The sequence below is a fragment of the Amphiura filiformis genome, chromosome 16, assembly GCF_039555335.1.
Source record: "Amphiura filiformis chromosome 16, Afil_fr2py, whole genome shotgun sequence".
In the NCBI taxonomy this organism is placed as follows: Eukaryota; Metazoa; Echinodermata; class Ophiuroidea; order Amphilepidida; family Amphiuridae; genus Amphiura; species Amphiura filiformis.
The window spans coordinates 57,259,158-57,277,253 of record NC_092643.1 but is presented as its reverse complement, the minus strand read 5'-3'; the positions used below and the strand labels follow the sequence as shown (position 1 = coordinate 57,277,253).

The 18,096-nt window shown below is 35.0% G+C and overlaps 1 protein-coding gene across 1 annotated transcript in view; it reads left to right on the top strand.

The window, feature by feature from the left end:
- The first annotated feature begins 849 nt into the window (after positions 1 to 849).
- The window catches only part of LOC140136248 (docking protein 5-like), a 203,851-nt gene continuing 186,604 nt past the window's right edge, over positions 850 to 18,096 (top strand). Inside the window, exon 1 of the mRNA XM_072157969.1 lies at positions 850 to 1,203. The gene's annotated coding sequence lies outside the window, so the exon portion shown is untranslated. The remainder of the gene's footprint in view (positions 1,204 to 18,096) is intronic.

Sequence of the window (18,096 nt, the reverse complement as noted above, 5' to 3'; positions counted from 1 at the left end):
TGTGAGCAAATCACACATAATGGCTTTATACTTGGAATTTATATACTTATGTGGCTGCTGTAAGGGCCGATACACACTCCATATTTGACATTAAAAAATTTGGTTCAACAGCAATAAGAAATGCTAGTACTTGCATTCAACATAATGAATAATGATTATTTTAAAAGTCTGAACCAGGCCTAGCATTTGCATACCTTTTAGTTTTCTTTTATTTTCCACGTTTCCAATATCGTATCTGCCCCAAAGAAAAGGTGTTTTTGGTTTGTGTTTGTGATGATGGTTTTTGACCTGATTTTTTAAGGAAAAAAAAATAATTTGATCATAGATATTTTTAAATTTAACATGGTCAAAGACTGATGAAATGCTTATAAAATTGTGCTAAATAGTAAATACTATTAAAAAATTTTGCCCACTAGTGAGACAAAAAAAAATTTTGCCTCACTGATGAGTAAAAAAAAAAAAATTCTCCCACCCAACTTTGTATAAAGATATACATTAAAATTGAAAAATAATTACTTAGAAGCCGAAGGCGGCGAAATTTTTTTTTTTTTTTGCCTCCGAAGGCAGAAATGGGGTTTTTTTTCGCCGCCTTCGGCGAAAAAATTTCACCAGGACCATGCCAGCTATTATAGCGGGTAGATTTCATTGGTATGGCAGGTATGATAGTGCTTCCAATATTTATTAAATACTGGCACTACAATGCCATACCACAGCAGTGTGTGTGTTGAGCATTAGATGAGTGAGGGAGTTTGCTAGTAACTTTGCTTTAGGCTGATTCAGTCAGCAGGCTTAGCATGTAGAGTTGCTTCATCCATTCAGATCACTGGCTCCACTCACAGTGAGTGGTCGTATTGTGGTGGTGCACTGTCTAGCAGCGATATATACTCTGCTCCTGCTTGTACATCAACGTGTATACTTCAATTTGCTACTGCGTGTCTGTGTTTCTAGTCGCAGTCGATACTGCAAGGTTGTTGTGATTGTGCCGCTGTGACTGAGTAGTACCTACGTATAGTGTTTTCTTGAAGATACTAGTATGATCCATCGCCTGTGGATAACTTTGTCGATAGGATATAATAGGATTTAAACTACTTGTTAAGCCATTGGACATGTGTTCTTAGAGTGACTTGTTGTTTGGAACTTTTAATATTGGAACTTACTTTGTTGTGGTTACCGGTTAATGTGCTGCTTCAAAGTTTTTAATTGGTAAGTTATATGGCATGTTTTTATGTTCAAATCCCGGCCCCCCCAACTCAACCCAAAATCGGCAACCATGAGAGTTACCAAATAGCGCGGAAAAAGGGTAATTTTTTTACCAGCAGAAAGGACCGCGAAATTGGCAAATTAGGGGGTATTTAATTTGGACTGTCCAGGAAATTTGACCATGAAATCAGCAAAATAGGGTTCAAATTTAAGGAAAAGTTATAAGTGTTTATCTTTGGAATTTTCACTTGTTACCACCATGTTAACTTCCAGTACGATCTCAAATTGATTGAAGATAATACTATGAGGCCCTTCACAATTAACTCTTAGTTTACTGTTTAAGAATTTAAAAAAGGCTCAAAGTAACTTTTAATTATTAATTACTTTTTATTTTCTTTATTTCGAAACGAGTGGTCACAGTCCAATATCAATAGTACATTTTGGCACTGCATATTTAATTATATTGCAATTATGGTTGATTTTATACATTGATAATAATGCGGGGGTGTTGTTTGTTTGTTAAGCATCATAGTTAATGTGAGCAAAGTAAGAAAGTAGAAAATTAATGTAATTAAAATGCTATTTCACAGAGAAACTTTAAAATAAAAATAAAATATTTTGCAATTCTCAATTTTGGATGCAGGCGGGAAACAGTATAACTCAAAATCAGTTGTGAAGGGTCTTTATTTTAGTAGGGCTCTCATTGTATTTCATTACAAGATTTGAAAAAAAGATACTTGGATACACAGCAAATACAAAAATGTTATTAAAATGTTTTAATAACATTTAAATGTCAGGCTATATAAAGATCATGAATACGTTTTTAAAACATGAAATATTTGGGCAAACATTTAATTGTGCAAAATATTTTGTCAATAGTTAAATATTAAATAGCATTCTGTTAAAATAATATTTTGCCAAATTGTTTGCCAAAAAATATTTTACAATAATATTTTGACTCACATTTTTAAAATGATGTTCTTGTGTTTGTTCATATTTAAAACATTTTTAAAACATTTTCATGATGTAACCCAACATTTAAATGTATTCGAACATTTTGACTAAAACCAAAACATGTTTATAACACCTTTATTACGTTTTAGAAAAACATTTTTAAGTTGTGCATCCACACATTTTCCAATAAAAAATGCAGTTGTCACAATATTTAGTCTAGTGCAACACTATTAAATGGAGCCTGGTTATGGAGTTGAGCAGTACTATGCATGCACCTACTTTAGCTGTGTTAAATTTAGTTCTACTAAGTCCCAAGAAATCTGAACATACACTTTATTCCATCACCAATGATTCCAGATATTGGATTGACTGTATACTTTCCATCTCCTTGGATTCACTCTGCAAGTATTAAACAAGTATTAGCTCTCCTTCCGTTTCCAAATACTATGTCTGTTATGGTACATATCCAGTAGCGTAGGCAGGATTTTGTTTAAAGAGGGAGGATGGCAAAGGGGGAAGGTAGAACTAGCCCCGTTCTCAAACCGCGACGCCTCTCAAACAGTTGGAAAATCATCATACAGATATCAGAATACAGCACAGAAGCCAGTGCTAGGGGAAGGTTAGGGAGGAAATCTGGTGAAACTTATCCAAAATGTTCAAAAAAGAATTCCAAAATGGTCAAAAAGATCTTCAAAATGTTGGTGGCCGGAATCCCACATGGGAGCAGGAGGGGGCAAGATGTTCACAAGGGGGGAAGGTGCCCCCCCTCCTCCTTGGCTACTCCACTGTTCAATCATATATCTCAGAAGCAGTAAACAATTACTTTGTGGCTATAACCATTGAAAGAGACTAAAGTATACTGAATATATGGTGAATGTGTAAAAGTGCAAAAGCCACTTGTATAGTTGCAATATAATTATTCTGATTTCAACTTTCCCTCAATGGAGACTAGTTAATAGCAACAAATGTCAGCAATTTTATTTTACAAAAATGCATGATATTTATAAAAAAAAGGTTATTGTTTCATGGTACATTGATCATAGTTTTTGATTCAAATCAATCCGTATCTGCCTCTGAAGAACAGATTCCACAGTGAAATCTAGTTTTGCATTGAATCAGCCTAATGCAGATACCCTGGTCATCACAGCACGTGGCTGTGTACCAGTGGCGGAGCAAGGGGCAGCTGCCCCACTGTGAGAAGGATTGCCCCCCTTCCCAAGACCCCCCTATGGGAGACCTTTTTGTAATTTTTAGCCCATTTTGACCATTTTCGTCAAAGTTTGCAAGTTTGCCCCCCTGGAAATTTGCCTTGCCCCCTTTCCTCCTCCTCCTGAAAAAGTCCTGGCTACACCATTACTGTGTACAAAATGTACACAAAACTCATTACATTTGCCTGTCTTTGATCCAGAATCAGTCAATCCGGGACATTTTTTCTGATCCAGATCTAAATCTTGATTCAAAGTGATCGTGTAGATGCCTATTTTGAGAACAGCTATACTTTAAGAGCAACATGCAGAGAACAGGCTTTTATATTAAAAATTGAAAAGTACAGTGGGGAAATCAGTGAAGCTGTTTACACAGCTATAGTGATTTCACCGCTTACCATCAATTGAAGATTATGTAGAGAATTCTCTCTATGTGATGATAGAAATGGGCTGTTCAAATTGAAATTCATATACCCTCTGTGGAAGACATGAAGAATCTTCCACACAGGGAGTGTGTATTATATTTCAAATGGGGTTACCTGATTGGGTGACTCCGTTTGAAATCTACATTCCCTATGTGGGTGACTATTCTTCCATAGGGGGCGTATGGATTTCAACTGGAATAGCACTGTTGAATTCATGCTGCTTAAATCTCTGAAAAGAAAAATTATACATGCCACCAAATTGGATGTTACCATGAAATACCTTACGGGTAATTTTTTTGAAATGAAGAACTCGGTTTTACTTGGAAGAGAATAAGCTTAGTTTACACTACTCTTGTTTAAATTAGTTTTCAGTGTGAAGATATATGAAGAAAAATAAGCGTTTTATAACAATTTTTTGATAAAATTTGCTAATGTTAATCATAAATATAAAAAATAGCCTTGCAGACATAACATACTTTTTGATATATCATACATGTCACAAGTAAGCTGCAGTCGGAATTGAATCGAATGTCCATTTCAGATGAAAATATAATTTTTTAGGTATACAAATTACAATTATCAGAATTTGATCTTAGAAGGTAGTGTGATTGTAAAGTTTCTATTGGCAGATTTTGACAGTTTTACTGAAAATTGTTTGAATGCTGTTTTAAGAACAGGTGATCTGACAATTTTGAAAAGGGAAGAAAATGTGGATGATTCCCAATTTCCCATGTATAACTGCCTTTAAATATATTGCAAAAGGATGTGTATAGATGTTTGAAATGCCTAATTCAGTGATTTGCTCATCCGGAGGATCGTAAAAATCATCAAAATTTAGATTTCAGCACCTTTGATAGTGTCATAGATGTGCTAACATATAGTCTGCTAGTGGTTAAGGTGATTGTGTATTATAAATACTTCTGTTTTCTTCATATTTTGCCAAATATTTCATTTCAAAAATACTTAATGACAAATTTGATGACTTTATCCTTCACTTTTAGTTTTAGGCAATTTGTACACAATTTTAATTTTTTACACTTTCGCTGAGATCACTGCATAAGCCTTTAAGTCCGCTTTTCTGTTTCAGAACAAAATGCAATTTCTGAACAGTAGAGAAGTATGCAAGTTGCATTCCATACAACATACAATGTGAACAAGGAAAGCAGAACAGACAGTTCTGTAGATTTTAAGGACTAGCCTGTATTCATGATTTAGTTTCGCTTTATTTGGGAATGGTCTGATCATCATCGGTTTGTTTAAACATCATTATTTGGAGTGTTTAGAAATCAAAGTACACCCATGAAAATGCAATTATTTGTCTGTGACAATATTTGTGCAGTAAAGGATGTATTTGTACATGGTATACACTTCAAACACTGGTCTGTGCTTGATTAAATAATTTGTGTTCACATTATGAATATATAAGAACTGGTATGCATTCTGTGTGTGCCTTGACCAAAAGGTAATTTCTAGAACATGACACAAGACTGGATTGAGCACTGAGCAACATGAGCATTGAGAACCTTTAAGTTTAACCATGTTAATGGGCTATTAAAATACACACTACCCCTGTGGAAGATTTTGGAAATATCTTCTACAGGGGGAGTATAAATTTCAAATGGAATTAAGTCAATTAACACATTAGGGCAGCTTCATTTGAATTCATATACCCTCTGAGGAAGATCCCATCTGAAATTTCTACATAGGGAGGGTGAGTTTCAAATTGAGCTACTAATGTGTTCATACTATTTGAAATTCATGCTCCACATGTAGAGGATATTTCCAAAATCTTCCACAGGGGTAGTGTGTATTTTTAAATGGAATAGCCCAATTTGTATGAATAATGCAGGTGTATACTCCACATGGACTGCTGAAAAAAAAATTCCAAAATTTCAGAATTGTAAATTTTCATGACCATATTTGGAATCAGCATGAAAAATGCATTAAAATGAGTACAAACAAGCCTAGTATTGGTTCAGTGGTTCTTAAGATAGCTCTTGATATTTTGAACAAATATCTCAAAATATAGCCTTTTTACGTTGAAGCCTATGGCCAGCACGCAGAGCATATTTAAGTTGGGATCACTGATGGTTAAATCTGTAGAAGCGTAAGTTTAGTGGTGGACGTAGGACAATATATTATTGCTGTTGCTTTGTACATGCACTGATTAATTATGGTTATGAAGTCATGGTTTATTTTTCCAGAAGATAATATTCAGATATAAGGAGAAGATACATTAACTTTCAACACTAGTAGTAGTCTAGTGCATTCAGATGTGCAGTGCAAATTGTATCTGGTAGGCCTATTTCTTATGCTGTAGTTTTGAAGATGTTGGAAAGTGAAGTCAAAAACAAAGTGGGTATGGTACAGTGTAGACATTTTCAAGAATTTTGGTTGTTTGCTTTCAAGAAAAGGAGGTTGAACATTGTCAAGAAATTTCCCAGAATTTAAGGAAAAAAGTTTCAAAAAATATCAGGAAGACTAGTACATCATGAAGGAAAAGACTAATTTCAGGATTCAACTACTGCCTTAGAATTTTCTAGCTGTCAAATCATGGAAGTATGTCCAAAATAGTGTTACAGTGTGCTGCGATATTCCTGGTATAGTTGCAAGAACATAAACTGTATTGTAACTGGTTGCATATGCATGAATTGAGTAACATTTGCATAAACATGTTACATAACATTTAGAGTCGTAGGAAACTAAAGTAGATTTTAGAGTGTATTGGATTGATTGACACATCTTTATTATGTAGTCATCTGATTCTCATCATTTAGTCGACTTTTTTGGTGTAGTATCATCAATTCCTCATCAACATCCTAGCCACTATGTTGCCAATTATGAAATGTAATTCCGTAAGAGGCGTCAAAACCACCCAAATGATATAATGCAAAAGTGGTTCACATGAATAATACATGGCTATATAATCATTACACTGATGACAATACAACATGACTTAGGTTTAACTACTCCATGGTGTGTGTGAAAAGTTCAAAGTTCTGAGATTTACTTGTTTAAGTGTTTAGAATGCTACTTGTTGTAGGAACATGCCAGATTCATTACGGAAAATTGAGATTTAAAACCATAAAAGCTATCATGAATGTAAGGTGGGTCTATATCACTTTGGATGGGTGCATACTTTCCGATTGCAATACATACTGCTTACTGCACTGTTTTGTTGAGTTACATAACCCCCTCTGTGCAGGTGTTGACTGCAGACAACAAATTTGAAATTTTGAATTTATAAATTCAATATTTCAAAATTGTACAGTTTCATGACCATATTTGGAATCTGCAAGAAAAATGCATTAAAATGAGTACAAACAAGCCTAGTATTGGTTCAGTGGTTCATTAGACAGCAGGTGATATTTTGAAAAAATATCTCAAAACTTTAACTTTTTGTGTTAAAGCCTATGGTCAGCACACAGAGCATTATGGCGTTTTTTGCTTATTTATCGGGAAGACATTTTATTTTCAATCAAAATTTAAAACCAAATGTAGTCAATTAAGGTGATTAAAGCCTGGTTTACACTTTAATCTTAAGGTCATTACAGCTCATGCATGAATAGTTGATCAAGAATGAGTGTGGCTACTAGTAGTAGCTAGACACTAATCATGCTAATACTTCATGTACTATAGGTTTCTTAAAAATATACAAATAGACACTAATTTTGTATGATTTTTCAGAAAACCCAAAGCCTAACCACATCTGGAAGACAGACAATATAAATTATAAAATAACCTCCTTTCCAAGCTATTTTTTTCTACTTATAGTTATCCATGGATAAGATTATGTGCAAGTATTTCAATAAACGACCACTATTCATTTCAAAGTAAACATGTTTGTAACTTCACCTCACTGGCCCTCAGTCATTGAGCTGCACTGAATTGCAGGATGGAATCTGATGAAGAACGAGTAGCGTTGAAGTTGCTTGTGACATTGATTGAGTCCAATGTATACATGAAGCACATTGCTTATGATATATCTCTCTCCTCTCATTACTTTTTAAAGCTTTGTATACAGTGGTGGGATTCACCAGAGGCAAGGCAGCCAATTCGCAAAATGATGAGGGATATGCTATTTTGTACAATGGAAACACTTTGGTTGTGATGTGACATATATTCAAATAAATGCAATTGAATTGATTGAAATGCGACTCTATCCTGTTAAAGTGGCAATTTTGTGGAAGATTAATTTTCATGTTTGTAAATTGAGTAAATAATTGTGTTCTTTTGTGTGGGGTCTATGTTAGAAAATTCATATTGCTGAATTTAAAAAGTAGCGAAATGCTTAAAAATATAGTCAAAGTGCGAAAAATAAAACCGAAAAATGGACGTAATTGCAGCTTCTTATTCAGTGGGAGTGGTCTAGTTGGTAGACACATAATCTGCACATTATTTTGGGTGCCGTCAATCAGACTGTAAATAACCCCACGCCATCACAAGTATTGTAAAAGTGTGCATATGTATTCAAACTTACTCTGTTGTCCTAAAAACACAATGAATTTGGCTGACCAATTAGATGTAAGTAGGGACATGTGTAAACATTACAAATATTCCAAAAAATCTCATTTTAAAAGATTGTACATTGTACATTACAGCTTTAATGCAATTATGATTATTTATATGATGCATGGCATGGGGTTCACTTGGTCCTGAGACTAGCAAACCAACTGTTGGTTTTCTACATTGTAACAAAATGAATTTGGAGTTCAGATTTATCATTTCCTAGAAATATTGGACTTGTACATTTTACAAGAAGATGCCAGTTCGGAACATTTGAAATTCTAATATTTGAGAATGAGGTATAAAGTGAGAATCTGATTCTGAATCAGCAGACAAACGGTTGTATATGTTACGGATAGGAAGTCATGCTTAGGAAGATGGACGACATATGTCAAACGGGTAAGGAGTAGCCCAGGATCTGTGGAGTAGTTGCATTTATTTCTAAAGCATGGTCTTTACAGATCAGATGTCAAATTAATATATGTTTGGAGTCCTTGTAGTGGCAGGGATTGATGTGGAAGCTTAAAATGTAGTGTTTTTAGTTTGATCTGGTAGCTTAGTTAGCGATGCATAAAGCGTAGCGCAAATTTGACAGTATGTGATTTTGTTTCGTTAGCATCAGTGGCCTTGATGAGGAAATTGAAGGAGAATTAAAGAAGATTTATCTTTTATCAAAACAGGAAGGTTTGGTTTAGAATTAAGCTTGCCAGTTGAAATCCTTGCACCCCCTATGGATGACATGATTTTAACATCCAACACAGGGAGTGTATATTTCAAATGGAGTTACCCATTCAGGTAACCCCATTTAAAATTTGCACTGCCTGTATGGAAGATTAAGTTCATGTCTGGGGTGTATGGATTTCAACTTGAATAGCCCAATATTTTGTTTAAAAGCAGTGTTGCCAGTCTTCAGGAAATTTCCTGATTTCAAGAAATTTCACTCGGATGATGCCATTTTCAGACATTTCTGTTCAAATGTATAAAGGCAAAGTACATTTTTCAGGAATTGTTTTTGCCATTTTCAGATTTTTTGTCAACACTGACTCGCATCTCTGCAAAAAGGAAACCCTGTGTAGTGTTGTTTGCAAAAATATAAATTTGAGCATCAATTTACAAATTTTAGCTAGAAATCTTTTCAAAAATCAAGCCATTAGATATTTTGCAAAACATCGTATTAAAATGATGTGACTTATTTATCAAAGATTTGACGGGAGTGCTTTCAAGCACTATGGACCACAATGGCCTCATTCCAGTGGCATAGTTCAATACCTCAATTACACAATCATAATACAAAATTTGACCTGAAGTTGCAGAGTATGAGTTTTTGTACTCAAATTTTCAAATGTCATTCAATGAATATGCAAATGTATTGGGGTTAAAGAACTGTGCCCTGATAGATGAGCATGTTGTGGATCCTGAGTGAAGCACACTTCAATAAATGTTATTCATCTATACAGTTTATATACCAGAGGCTAAAAGGTTAGCAAGGCTCCAATAATTTCATAAACTGTGGATAAGACAACCCCAAGCATTTTCTTCACTTCACAACCAAAGTACTGTATACATATTTCCTCCTATTCATGAGACGAAAACAATTGGGTTGGTCAGATATTTGCGGACTGGGTTTTAATCAAGTAACCACTCGTGGCATGAAAGTAAACTTGGTACTGACCTGATGGAAGATTAGCTGCGGGACAAATACATATGTATAATATTAATTAGCTTCTACCATATACAGTATAAGAGACTCTACTATTGTCTATGCTTATGCATACTACATTATCATCTTCACTGATAAACACTAACTTGCTATTTCCTGTAGAAGTTACATCATCATCGGAATAACTACCATAGCAAAATTAAAGATGAATACAATTTTTGACTATCACCCTGCACTACAAGCAGGTTGCACTCATTACCTGTGTATGTCTGCAATCATAGATTGAATACAATACCGCTCTTTTCAAAGATACTAATCTTACAGGTGCGAGTTATCAACATGATGTGGTACAATGCATAGGTACCACATGAACGTTGTAGTGCAGGGCAATATAGTCAACAATAGTTGCTATGATAGCCTTACGTCACTTCTACAGTGAATAAAGGGTGTTGGCTCTCAAAAAGTTGGGCCTTGTTCATGCTCCGTAGCTTTTACAGACGATTCGGAGCTTGCCCTTTTGTTATGCTAAAACATTTCCCTATTTGATGTGCACAAGGTCATGCTTACACAGGTGAATGAAGTTGAACATGAATAGAGTGTATTGCATGAGTATATCGTGCGGACTAAATATCACATAAGTGTTCTCAGGGAATGTAATGTTCATGTTGTTCCTATGGAGTTTAATACGATCAAGAAACATCATGATGACACACACTCTGGTGTGCAATATGTAAATTAACCATGAAATTGTGCTCCTTGATTCGGTGAAACATGGTTTTGAGACGGGATCCTCCAGACATGAGGGAAATTGGGAAAAAAGGGAAGGGTCCTAGTCCTATACTTAAGGGGGTACTACACCCCTGCCCAATTTTGTGCCTGTTTTTGCATTTTTCTCAAAATTATAGCACATTTGGGACAAGTAAGATATGTATATTATAGAGGCAAGGACTACAACTACTGCACTGGAAATTTTATTTCAGCACAGACAACAGTTGTGGAGTTACAGTCAAAAATGAGGGAAAACCAATATTTGATCAATAAATCAATAACTATTTGCTTTGAGTTGCTGAATTTTCAGTACAGTAGTTGTAGTCCTTGCCCCTATAATATACATATCTTACGTGTCACCAATGTGCTATAATTTTTTTGAAAAATGCAAAAATAGACAAAAAATTGGCCAGGGGTGTAATACCCCCTTAACATTAAACATAGTTACATGACTCATACTTAAAAGGTGTTGTCAAAATGTCAAATGTCTTGATGTGTGCCAACTATTTTCCTGTAATTATACCAGCCCATCAGAAGGTAATAAATAGTAGTGAGGTGGCTGCTAGGGGCTCTGAGGGTGACCCCCAGCAGGGTTAGAATGGACAGAGCCCCTCTGGGGGTCAGGGGGTGAATCTGCCTGAACTGTCACATTTTTGTGATTCTATTCTAGGTATGATCATTTAAAGAGAGTACGTACCATTTTTATTTTTTTAATCAAAGAAAATTGTTTAATTTGTTTTTCTGAAAGCTCGCCGCACAGGCTCCGACAGCCCAGGATTATACATTATACATATTTCTTTACTAGATTTTGCTTATTTCCTTATTGAAGTAAACTGACATGATATTTTCAAACAAGATATCTATCATTGATACACAATAGAGTACAGCACTTATATCTCTCCTTTATCTCATTCATTGCATTGGAGAGCAGACAGGTGCATGTTTACAAATGTCATTTTGTGTGTATCATTTACAAATGAGTTATTTAAATGAGATATTGTCTGGTATGTTTAATATTAGATTATATATACATGTACCTAGCTTGTCGGCAACTCAATGAATACATGCATGTATAACAGGATTATTTTTTAATTTGATCATTTCAATCATACAATATTAAACAAAACAACTGAAAAGGAAACAACATTCAGAATAGAGAATGGAGTCGCTTAGGTACCATCTCTATATCTCCGTAAAACATTCATATGATACAAGAAAAGTATTCAGAAAACTGAATAGAATTTAAAAGTGAAAAATGGATTTATAAAAGAAGTAATAAGGAGGATGAACAATTGCAGATGATCTATGAATGAATTCTAAAAAGCTCTATATTTTACTGTTCAGAAGGCTCTAAATGCCACCACAGACTCGGAGTCTTTGAATTCCCATTCGATTCTCAGTAATGTTTAAGTTCTAACAAATCTATAATATGTTACGTAGAATATCTGGTAGAAATATATATATTTTACGATGTCACCAAACATTCGTTTGAACTTAAACATTTACTGGAAATAGATTGGGAATAGATTAAATAACAAAGATATGTTAATATTCTACATCCTCTTATAAAAATCTGTTGGGTCCTTTACCAGCAGAGTGAAATCCTATTGATTTTCCACTATTGTTTTGTGGCAAATTTGAGCTGTGAAGGTTGCTACAGACTTTTTTTTTTTGGATGTAGAATATTTGATAAAACATCTATTTCCATTTTATTTCCAGTAATTTTTAACTTCTAACGAATATTTGATGATGTAAAATTGATAATATATTTCCACCAGACATTCGCTATAACATATTCGTTAGAGGTTAAACATTACTGGAAATAGAATGGGAATAGATTAAATAACAAAGACATGTTACATCGAATATTCTATATTGGCCTTAACTCCCTGTTCAGAAGTATACAGGTTCTTAAGCACTAAACATGCATTCTCTGGAATAAAAGTACAAATCTGTTTCATTTCAATTCCCCCCTCCAAAAAAATAAAACAATCTCCGATAGTGAAAAATGAAAGTATGGGAATAATTGATCCTGCACATCTCTTCAAAACTTCTCAGATAGTTTTTTAAAACATAATTTCATACCATGCCAGTCCAACGTTCCTCTTAAAATAATAATCAAAGTGAGTTAATTGATATGATTTGATAAAAAGGGTTAATTGAAATGATTTTGAGACAAAAAGAAATTGATACATTACTTCTCCATTATTGAAAGGGTTTTGTCTGCTGAGAGTGCTACATGCTATATCACATCCAGCTGTTCCAGTTAAAATCCATACAGCCCATGGAAGACATGACTTTAATCTTCCGCACAGGGAGTGTGAATTTCAAATGGGGTTACCTGAATGGGCGACTCCGTTTGAAATCCACACCCTGGGTGGGAGACTAAAGTCATGTCTTCCATAGGCAGTTCAGCAAATCCGTCAAAACGAGCATATATACCAAATCGGGATGTACATCCCGAACGGAATGTATAAGCGGGAAGTACATCCCGAATGGGATGTATAAAACGCCATGTTTACAACCGGGAGCCCAGCAGGGCCCGCGTAACTTTACTCATTTGCATTGATTTATTCCAGGACATTAATTATAGCCTGCAAGCACATGTTCTCAAACGAGCTGGAAAGCAATTTATTTTTATTTTAAAGATTGTAATTAATATATTTGTATGCAATATCAGATTTAACAGGGACTCAAACAGAAGATAGATCAGCCAAACATTGTTCTCTCTTAGAAAAAAAAATGCAACGTAGAACCTTCTTTTTTCCCCGTTTTCAGCGCCCTAAGCAATGATACTATATAAAGAACTTTAAAAAGTTACATAAAGCATAGACTCTACTTTCTAGAATCCATGCATAGAGAACCTTAAAGATTTAAATAGGCCTAGTAGTACTTTCAATCTAAGTGAAAAGCAGTAGGCCCTTGTTGTTTTTTTTGGATAAAACCATTTGCTTGGCTAAAGAAGATTTCTCTTTTTGATATAGAATCTTTGAAGGGTTCTTAATGTTCCATCTTTAGACAAGGAAATGCTTTATCGTAGAACCTGGAACCCTTCAAGGGTTCTAAGTAGAACAGAAAAAAAGTTTTTTAGGCGAAAAAAATATACATTGTAGAACCAAAAAGGGTTATCACTTCTTTTCACTTTGTGATTAGTCCCTGAACTATTGATTAATATTATAACTCGAAATTTGACACTCGATACTCGAAACTCGAAATATGAGACTCGAAACTCGAAATATAAGACTTGAAACTCGAAAAATGTAACTCGAAACTCGAAATATAAAACTCGAAACTCGAGATTCGAGACTCGAAGCTCGAAGATAAGCAACACACACGAAGTAGCACTTTTTGAGTAGGCCTATTCTATACTGATTTTCATTCAATATGCAGAAGTCGGTTTTAAGCCCCCATGTCACAAGGGAAAAAGCGGTAAATCGCACATTATTTCACATTATTTGCACATTATTTGCAGAATCTCCCCTCTTTTTTCAGATTATAAGCTTACTTAACAGAAATTGTGGGAAATTTTGGCGAACTTAGCGTTTTTGAGCGATTTTGCTCGTTTTACCCCTTTTTCCCTTGTGTCATGGGGCCTGTTTTAGTGGTTTTGTAATTTCGTCCCAACCCTATAGGTCTAACCCCGGACCCCAACATTTTATTATAAACTGTGCTATATTATACTGCTATATAGACCTAGCCATAACCATAAAACTGCTAGATAATAATAAAACGTAAAAAATAAAAATTAAAACCAAGAATTGTGAAGCGGATGCATGAAATTGCACTACATGTATAACATGGGCATAGGCCTATCCTCAATATTGCTCAACATTTAAAGATCTTACCAATTTTAAAACGAGTAGCCTCACGTAACAAAAGGCTAGGCCAAAATGGCCAGCCTAAAATGTTATCTGCATATAGTCTAAATATCTAATGCATTTCAAATAAACCATGATGATAACGTAGTCAATGAAATAAAGTAAAATTTGACGAAATGGTCAAATATAGGCTAAAAAGTACATGGGGATCTCAATTTGCAAATCTTAAATGGTCTAGATATATGTTGCGGCGCAGCTGATAGGAAAAATTTGCATATTTAAGTGTTTCCGTACTGTTTTCCTAAGCCTTTTTGAGCGTTTTATTCAAAAAGCGCCCATGAATGTTTGCCAAAATCGCTTGCCCCCCCCTCCTCTCGGCTTGCTTCCTCCCCCACCAATGCTTTCCAATGGACAAGTTGTGAAATGTCATTGTACAAGGAATACATTAAAAAAATTCCACATAGCCCCGAATGAAAAGTATTTAATTATCTTTGTAATCACTCAAAAAGCATTTTGTGTGAATTTTACATCCGAACTAAGTGCTATTAAATTTTTATGAGCCTTTTTATTTTACATGTAAAGTCTATGGGGGTGAAGATTAGAAATGGACGGCAATATTGAAAAACCCTCATTTTGGGCCATTTTAGACACTAAAATGCGCATAAAAAAGAATAACACTTAGTTCGATGTAAAATTACGCACAAAATGCTACCTGACAATGCCTGAGTGAGTACAAACATAAAGACCCATTCAGTGATCCCCAGCGCCAGTGCAAAAAAAAATTTAAATTGTTTATAAATTGCTTAAAAGTGAAGGATAAGTCATTCGGTATTTTTGAAATAACAAATTTGGCAAAAAAACGAAGAAAACAGCAGTAATGACGAAGTTGAAGCCACAGTCAAATACATGTAGCTAATTTAGATACTGTAAGTAGGGCCCTATCTAAATTACAGATTTGTGTAAAATGTCTTATTTTGTCTTAAGGGACGCACCATTATAGATTCTCAGGGGGGCATGGGAGTTTGGGTCAGGCAGAATTTTTTTTTGCCTCCGGCAGGCGGAATTTTTTTTCCTCCGAAGGCAGCAAAAATTTTTACGCCACGCCGCCTTGCGCGAAGTATATCATTTTTCAATTTTAATGTATACCTATATACAAAGTTGGGTGGGGAATTTATTTTTTTTACTCATCAGTGAGGCAAAAATTTTTCGTCTCACTAGTGGGCGAAGATTTTTTTTTCTTCAAAAACTCCCATGCCCCCCTGGAAATCTAATGGTGCGCCCCTAAATAGCCTACACGGCTTTCGGTTGAACCACTCCCATGCTGTGTTAGCACATCTATGACAATGACAAAGGTACCAAAATCTGAATTTGGATGATTTTTACGATCGTCCGGATGAGCAAATCACTGAATGGGCCTTTAAATACATTTCATTCGGGGGCTATAGCAAAAACTAAAAATGTCCTATACCTTAATGGTTATGGAACAAAGGTGCCCCCCCCCCCCTTTCGGCTCGCCAAAAATGGGCTTGCCCCCTCCCCCAATTTACCCTCCCCTCATAATAATTATTACACAGCCCATTAGTGTAGGCCTAAACCAAGAAAATCATGCATTTATTTCAAATCGTGAAACACACCTCATTGCATTGAAGATTCAAACATTTTGGCTGAAGATTGACATTCAAAGTTGGCTTCCTATACCATTTTGGTGAGCCACACTGGGGTTCCGGGGGGGGGGGGGGTTCCCCCCAGTCAGAACATTTTGCAAACTAGGTCACAAACACCCATTTTCCCTCTATTTTATCACAATTTTTTAACTTCACCTATAGGAAATACCTTTCAGCCCCCGCACAAAAATTATTAAGGGAGCTGAGCAGTACAGTAACAGTACTTGAAGTAAACTTTATAAATCTGATGATTTATACTTAAAGTGTATGTAGGTGGGATGAAAAGCCGACGATCAATTGAAAATTTTGACCTTTTCATTATTGAAGATATGGATTTTTTCCCCAAAACACCCAAAAAAATTAGGTCTTTTGGGGAAAAAATCCATATCTTCAATATGAAAGGTCAAAATTTTCAATTGACCGTCGGCTTTTCCTCCCTGCTACATACACTTTAAGAATATATCATTAGATTTATATAATTTACTTGAGGACTGTTATATATCAAATATTTGAAAAATATCAAATTTTTATGATTTGTCATAAAATTTGTATTATATTGTGATTTTCAAAAATGAAAATTATTTGATATCAGAAAGACATGCTTCATTATTCAGAATGCAATTCGATAGGTCTGAGGTGCTCTCATGTCCCACAAAAATACTGTCGAAACGCATAATAAACGCTCATTTTAGATCCTTAAATGTTGATAAACATTTTGAATTTTTGTTCAAAACCAAGTGAATTATTACTGACTACATAATTATATTATAATGTGTCGTCCTACAAAAAATATTGTATAGTGAGTAAAAATTACTTCATTTTGTCAAAAAGCAATCCAAAAATGTGTAGGCCTAAGCCTACATTACTGAGGCTGCATGATGAATCTATTCAACGAACTTAAAAGTTGCTTGCCTTGCACAGCTGCACCCCTACCAAAATCCTCCCTTGCTTAACAAAATCCCCCCAAACAAAAACAACAACAACAGCAACAAAACAAAACAAACGAACAATGAAAAACAACAAAATAAACAAACAAACACAAATTTGAATGAAGTAGGCCTATTGTGCGTAATGCGATCTGTGCGGTGCGACTTGACTGATCAATATTTAGGCCTAAAATTGCATCCTTCATCCATTTTTACATCCGAGATCATATCTTCAAAACTGTTTTATAATGAGCTCTGTTTTTTGCAAATGATTATAGATAAAAGTTGTGAATTTCATCTTAACACTGAATGATTGTTGGAAACACATTTTATAATGTCGCCACATTCGTTTGGGCCTGCTTTTTCTGCGACAACCTAACTAGGGAAGCTCTGGGACCCTGAATTCTTACAAAATTTAGTTTTTTTTAACGTAAAATCCAACTTTGAGGCTCTATAACTTTTTTTTGCAACGGTAAACCCCTTTTTCCCCACGGATAACCTATGGGTAAAATTTTGTAAGGAATCGATTAAACATGTTTAAAATTTTCCGAAACCATGAACAAATTTCCGCCAGCGTGTTTGTCACACCGTACCCTGGTACGCGATAGCGAATACGAACTGCCCTCGTGTTTCATTTCCAAATGCGCCATATACATCCCGATTGGGATGTACATCCCGATCGGGGTATACATCCCGTTTTGACGGATTTGCCGAACTGATAGGGGGTGTATGGATTTCAACTGGAATAGCCCATTAAATGTCAGTAGCTTTTAGCAGCTTGGTATGGAAGTTTACCATGGTTACCGTGAATTTATATGAAAAGTGATACAATAATGATTGTATCAATATCAAAATGTATGTTTGGAGTAATAAATGTGGCGACAAATTGGAATCTATTTAATTTTGATGGAGCATGGCGTGATATTACTGATATGGCTGAAATGAAGACAGTAATGAATATTGATGAGGT